A 7,303-nucleotide genomic window follows, 5' to 3' on the forward strand; every position below is an offset into this window, starting at 1 on the left:
TTTTGAAATAGTTTGAGGGAAATTATCTCAAGTGTAGTTACCAATATAAGGTAAAGCATACAGGCAGGAAAGCAAAAGTCTATAAAAACAAATTGAATGTTCCAATTTGAATGGAACAACAGAATGTTTCAGGAAGGGTAGCAGAAGATAAGCCTTGAAAGATAACTTGGTAGGATGAATTTGGACTATATTTATTTGCTTTTATCTAAAAATTAGGATATAAGCTTTACTAATATTAAATATATGGATTGACCGTGGAACTCTGGCTCACAATCGAAGACATTTGGGACCCACATGGAAGAAAATTTTTAAAGAGAGCCAAGTTTTCTGTCATTTCTCCCAGAATCTATCCTACATGTCTTCTGTCTCGGTGCAGCTAACATCTATGGGTACTTCCTATGGCTCTGTGATGTCATTTCCTTTTGTAGCTATTAGTTCCCTGCAGTGTTTATGCTTTACTCAACCTAGGCTGTCTGGTAACAGATGTGATTTCCAGCTGTGTCTATATACCAACCACAGCGGGTTCATTAATAACAATTATTAAGTACTTTATGTTATAAATTGAGCCTGCAGCAATAGAGAAAACATCCAGTCATTTATTTTATGGCCTCTTGTCAGAGCTAACTATAAATTCCTATTATCTCAACATTATCTACACTGCAAAATGGATCTAAGCATGAGCCATAAATGAAACTACCAAACAGCTCAATCATTCTGGAAAGAACATAGTATAAATTAATACTTGATGATGTAATGCTATATATGAACTTAAATAATAGCTCATGTTTTCCTGTCAGCTAATTATGCAAATTATTATTTTAAAGACTTACATTTATAGTTGCATGGCTGGTACATTCATTTAGACACACAATTAGAGTTCAATAAATATGTTGTCCATACATTGTCCTATAAACCAAGAGTTCCTACTAATGATCTATGAAGAACAGTGAAAATGAAAAGTTTCAACTGAAAGAATGTCTCATAGGACCATAGGAAGGAGAAAGAAAAATCACATTTTCTCTTAATACTACATTTCATAGGAAAAACATTAAATTTGTGAAGATTAACAGAAGAAGAGCCATAACTGTATGCATTATTGGTTCGTGGGTCGAAGTCCATGTGGCTTTTCAGTCAATTGTAAAAATATTTATTTAGCAATCTCTCTTTGTTGGGTCCAAGCTGTCTTAAATGATGAAGACAGAAGATAAATTGAAAACATGAATTTAATTTTTAAGAGGAAAAATAAACAATAAATGCAAAATTGTTAGAACTCACTAATAACCAAATACATGCAAATTAATACCATGAGATATTATTGTTCATGTTTTAAAAGTTAATTACTGGTATTGGGGAGGAGGCAGTGAAATCGGAAATCCAATCATTTGCTATAAAACATATAAAAGGTTCCAAACCTGGAAGGCCATTTGGCAGTATCTACCAAGAGCTCTAAAAGTGTCCATTACTTTTTTTTAATTGAGGGGTAATTGACATACAACACTATATTAGTTTCAGGTATACAACATAATGATTTGATATTTATATATATTTTCTTGCAAAATGACCACTGCAAGAAGTCTAGTTGCCATCTAAAAATATGGAATGATTTATGAATTTGCATGTCATCTCTGCACAGGAGCCATGCTAATCTTCCCTGTGTCATTCCAGTTTTAGTGTATGTGCTGCTGAAGTGAGTACAATGTCCATTACTTTTGATCAGTAATTCTAATTCTGGAAAATCTATCAGTTACAGATTTAGCACATGAATGTTAATGACATAAAATATAATGACAAAAGGAAATGGCAAATAATAAAAGCCATAAAGGGAGTGGAAGAATAGCTAAAATAAAGCATAAAAGGAAATGGTTAAATAACTCATGATACACCCATATGATGAACTACTGTGCTGCCATAAAAATTATTTTGCGAAGATCATTTAATATCAAAGTGTTCACAGAACACTTTAAATAGGTTATAAAACGTTATGGATAGTACAATTTCCATTATTAATCTTACTATGAAGTTTTTACACACTTAACATACATGCGCCCATACAAGTCTAGAAAACTTTTTTCCACATGATGAAACTATGAATATTTTTTATTTTCTAAAATTTCTTTCAGAGAGATAGTCCACAACAGATCTGGTTGGTAAAGATTTCAATTCACATTTTTTTCCAAGTCTTCTATAACCTGTATCCAATGGACCTGACCAACCTTATCTTTCACAAAGACCATCATAAAACCAGTCAAATGCATTTTTCACAACCCCCAAATCATACTTTACTTCCAAAACAGTCTTTGCTCAAGTTGCCTTCATATATATGATCAAGATAACAAAAGTAGCTGAACAATGTTAACGTTGGAATCTTGATGAACTCAATCTCTGCCTGGAATCACACAGAAATGGGAATACTGTAACATATTTCTCTGTTGATAGGTAATAACTACACTAGTTACCATGAGCATTTAATAAGGTAGATAACCATCAAATCACATTGTTGTATACTTGAAACCAATATAATACTGTAAATCAACTATAATTCAATAAAAAAGGGAATACCCCAATAGTCAAAAGGAATTATGCCCCCCTCAAAAATAAACCCAGTCTTTTCCTAACATCTGTAAAACACATCAAAAGGATACTCAGTTTATCACCCACAGCCCCACTGCGCAATGCCCATTGTGCCTGCTCCGTACTTCCCTCATACTCCAACATGCTGGCTGTCTTCCACCATGCCCACATAACTTTTCTTACCTTCTTCTAAGCTCCTCTTGTTTAAGACTGCTTTGACCCCAGCTTCATGTGTGCCAAGAAGCATTTGTGGTGAAGACAGGAGCTTTCTGTCCCATAGATCACAGCTCTAATATTGTGTCTTCAGTCCATGATTTCAACCCTTGACTCTATTCCTGTACCAGCCAATTATTTTGAAGTACTGAATTTTCCACATTAAGTCCCTTTCTGTTTAAAATATCCAGAGTGGTTTCTGTTTCATGCACTGAACCCTGCCTGACAGCAACAACGGGTAAAATATGGCACTGGTATTTGATTTTTGCTTTACCTTAATTGACACATCAAATCCAGTCCCTAGGTAAAGTCAGGCCTTTCTCATTTTTCTGGAACTCACTCAGTGATCATGAGCCAAAATAGCTATGGAGTGAGAGACCAAGTGGTATGCACACCACGGCAGCAACAGCTGGCACGTGCTGAGTAGCTTTTCATGAAAAGCAGCTCTGAGTAAAGATGCCATCCTATTGATCTAAGTCAGATCACCTTGGGAACTATTCACTTTGCCCACATCACCAGTGCCACACAGGCTTTCCAAACTACCGATCTTCAGGTTTCTTTCTTGATCCTATCTCTGATCTTTCCAGGGTCAGCTGTCAACTCTCCCTACCGAGCACCCTACCCAGTCCTTGACCCTGGCTGTCCCCGTGACTCTACCTCGTGGGTGGCCGTAAGTCCTTGTCCATTCACTGCTTGTATAACACCCAAACCTGCATATCCTAGACTTTATCCTGCCAGCCTTCCTGTTGAGGCAGCGATACTTCCTATTACTATTTTTGATTTGAGAAGGAAACTCACCAGAAATTTGTAATAAGTAACAAAGTCGTGATGTTTTTGGCAGGATGTTGGCAGCCTCTCAGCAAGATCTATTTTGCCTTGCAGTGGAACCTGATCATAACCTTAATGATGTGTCCCCACTGCTTAATGCAGAGTTACTTCTCCCCAGCACAAGGTGCGGTATGGACACATGGACACCCCAGAACTTCTGTATGTTTGAGTTGTCAAGCTTAGCTCTTGAAAACTGTTAATTTACTCTGAGATAATTTGACTGTGATTAAGTTAACCTGACACCAGGTGGACATTGGAGCCTTCCTTAAACCATTTTAATCTCAGCAGTCAGACAACCTATATAGGTATGATAAAATGAAGAGGTAATGTAGCCTAATTTCCATTTAATTGTGTTTTTTAAAAAATAAACAAAAAAGAAAAAATAGTTGTTTAGGACACTACTTAACCAGAATGAAAACAGAGTATAAAGATATCTTATTCACATGTTTAACCAATATTTATTGAGCACCTACTATGTGGAAAGGTTGCTCTAGGGTCAGAGAGTATGACAGGCCAAGTGCCTGGCTTCATAAAACTTACATCCTGAGGGGTAAAACAAACAGCAAACAAAAATACATATTTATCCTATAATCTTAATATATCTATTATTATATATGACATCATAATATGTAATATGATTTAATGATATATGAGATAATAATATGATATATATAGTATCTATCCCTAATCACAACACCCTTACAGAGAAAATCACAATAATAATAACCTAGATTTTACTGACTCCCCTGACCAACCAATCTATCCATGAAGGGACTCATTCTTCTATAGAGGTTCCCCTGCTCCCAATCCTAGAGTATTTCTGGAATTTTTAGGACATCTCTGAGATATGCTTGCAGATAAGTCTACTCAGTAATTTCAGTCAGCCACTATGTGGTTCCCACCAGCCACAACTGATGGTTATTCTGAGAACCTATGTGGCACCATTGCCCTCCCACACACAACTGCTTTCATCTAGGTTTTTCTGTTTATTGGTCAAACAAACATTTATTAAACACCTACTTTGATCTGGCAGAGAAAAATGTCTTTGTCTTCATAGAGCTTATAATTCTGTGTTGAAGAAAGACAAGGGAAATAAATATAATAAATATAACTGTGAATAAGTGTGGGAAAAACAGAATACCATGAAATCATCAAAAAGGAGGAGTTAAAAAAGGACAGATGCTCACAGGACAAGCTTCTGAGTGAAGCCATATGTGGATTGAGACTTAGAGGCCTAATAGGAGTTAACTAGATGAATAATATGTGGAACAGTGTTCTCTGCAGAGGGAACAGCATACTCTGTGGTCCTGAGATGTAGCACATTTCAAGCAGTGTAGTCTCCTGCTCTACATGTGTATCAATGTCCGAAATACTCAAAACATGAATGTTGGGCTGTGAAGAAGTAAAAGAGGCTGGTTATAATCTCGGACCTAAAAAAAAACCTAAAAAGCCAAAAGTCAAGACCTACCTATGAAATAATGGCCCTGAAGACATTAGACATTAGAGGTTTGCCCTATTGTTGTCCCAGTCTACTGCCTGGAGAGAGTTTAAGGAAGGGGAAACCCAGCAAAACACAGCACCCTCCTTGAATTAAGTTTGGATTAATTGATTCAGTTGGGAGTCCAAGAAGGTAAAGGCAGTAAGAACTCTGAGTATCACTGAAGAGAGAGTTGCACAAAAATAGAAGTCCAGAGATCCACAAAGAAATTCTCTGAAGTACTCACCTGGGTATGGTCAACACATGAACATGAGGACGCAAAGTAAGATCAGAAAAGAAGCAACCAAAATTATTATTAAAATAACAGAACATGATGCTCCCGTAAGACTGGTGATGTCTGTTCTCACCAGCAATAGGGGAAAACTTCATAATTAACAGTGCATTGGATAGAGTACTCAGAAGGGCTTTTTCTAAAGGGTGGTGGAGAAAAAAATGAGCCTGAGATTAAATAAATGCTTTTCTGGTCCTACTTAACAGAGATTACAAATGAAGCCTGAAGAGGTCAAATTGCTTCCAAGAAACTTAAATGCATCTCAGAACAAAACTCAAGAATACAGATAATAGTACAAAAGTATCAAGCACCCAACAAGATAAAATTCACATTGTCTGGAATCTAGTAAGAACTGCATGCAAAGCAGCAGAAAAATACAACCCATCATTGTGAGAAAATTAATCAATCAAAACGAATTCACAATTGAAAAGGTGATTGAATTAGCAGACAAGGACATTAAAAACATTGCTCTAACTCTGTTCTGTATGATTAAGAAACTAGATAAAATATTTTACATGTTAAATAGAGACATGAAAGATAATTTTAAAGGCTCAGATTGAACGTCCAGGGACAAAAACCACATGTTTGAGATGTAAAAGTTACAGGATGGAATTGATGGTGAATTAGACATTGTATAAAATATTCAAGTGAACTTGAATATATTCCAATAAAACTATCCCAATGAAAACAGAAAGAAAACACTTGGAAAAAAGGAAAACATCAATGAGCTGTGGGAAATTTTCAAGGGGTGCAATATATGTACTTGGAGTTATCAAGGAGAATAAGAGATGGGAGAGATAGGGAAAAAGTATTTGAAGAAATAATGGCTAAAATTTTCTCAAATTTTATGAAAACTATAACCAACTCATCCAAGAATCTCAACAAATCCCAAGCACAATAAATATGAAGAAAACTACACTATGCCAAACTGCTTTAAACCAAGGACAAATTTCAATCCATATTTCACACCACATAAAAAATTAACTGACAGTGAAATATGCACCTAAATGTAAAACTAAAAGTATAAAACTTTCTGAAGACATGTAGGAGGAAATGTTTGTAACCCTGGTTTGGACAAAAATTTCTTAGATACAACACCAGAAGCATGATCCATACCAAAAAAAAAAAAGAGAGAGAGAGAGAGAGAGAGAGAGAGAAATAAATTGGATTTCATTAATATTAAGAACTTTTACTCTGCAAAAAATTCTATTAAGATAATGAAAGAGAAGCCATAGATTGGGAGAAACTGTTTGCAAATCTCATTTCTGATAAAGAATATGTATTCAGAATATATACTCTTAAAACTCAATAATAAATAAAAATAAATAAACAACCCAATTAAAAATGGGCAAAAGACTTGAAAGATATTTTACAAAATATGGTATTTGGATAACAACTACACACAGGAAGGGATGTTCACAGAATAAATCATAACAGAAATTCAAATTAAAACTATGAGATATTACTACACACCTATTAGAATGTCCGAAATTAAAATGACCATCCATACCAAGTGTTGGTAAGCATATAAAGCAAATGGAACACATATAATACTGGTGGGAGTATTAAAGGGTTCGACCACTTTTAGAAAACAATTTGGCAATTTCTATGAAAGTTAAACATATACCTCTTAGATACCTAACATTCCACTCCTATATACCCAAAAGATATGAAACAGGTGTCCATACAGATTTGTATGCAAATGTTTGCACCAGCTTCATTTGTAATAACCAAAATCATCAAGCAATCCACATGTCCATCAACAAGTAAATGGATAAACAAACTGTAGTATAACCTTACAGTGGAATATTACTCAGCAACAAAAAGGGAACTACTTTTGATATATTATATATTCACAACAAGGATGAATCTCAGAATAATTATGCTGAAAGGAACAGTCCAGAAAAAAATAGGTTTTGTAT

The 7,303-nt window shown here is 35.1% G+C and overlaps 1 non-coding gene across 1 annotated transcript; it reads right to left on the bottom strand.

The window, feature by feature from the left end:
- Positions 1 to 1,588: 1,588 nt before the first annotated feature.
- On the bottom strand, positions 1,589 to 1,695 carry LOC118968827 (U6 spliceosomal RNA). Its single transcript, XR_005056677.1, has one exon. It is a non-coding gene; the product is annotated as a U6 spliceosomal RNA (small nuclear RNA).
- Between the last annotated feature and the right edge of the window lie 5,608 nt (positions 1,696 to 7,303).

The sequence above is a fragment of the Manis javanica genome, chromosome 6 (genome assembly GCF_040802235.1).
Source record: "Manis javanica isolate MJ-LG chromosome 6, MJ_LKY, whole genome shotgun sequence".
Lineage (NCBI taxonomy): Eukaryota > Metazoa > Chordata > Mammalia > Pholidota > Manidae > Manis > Manis javanica.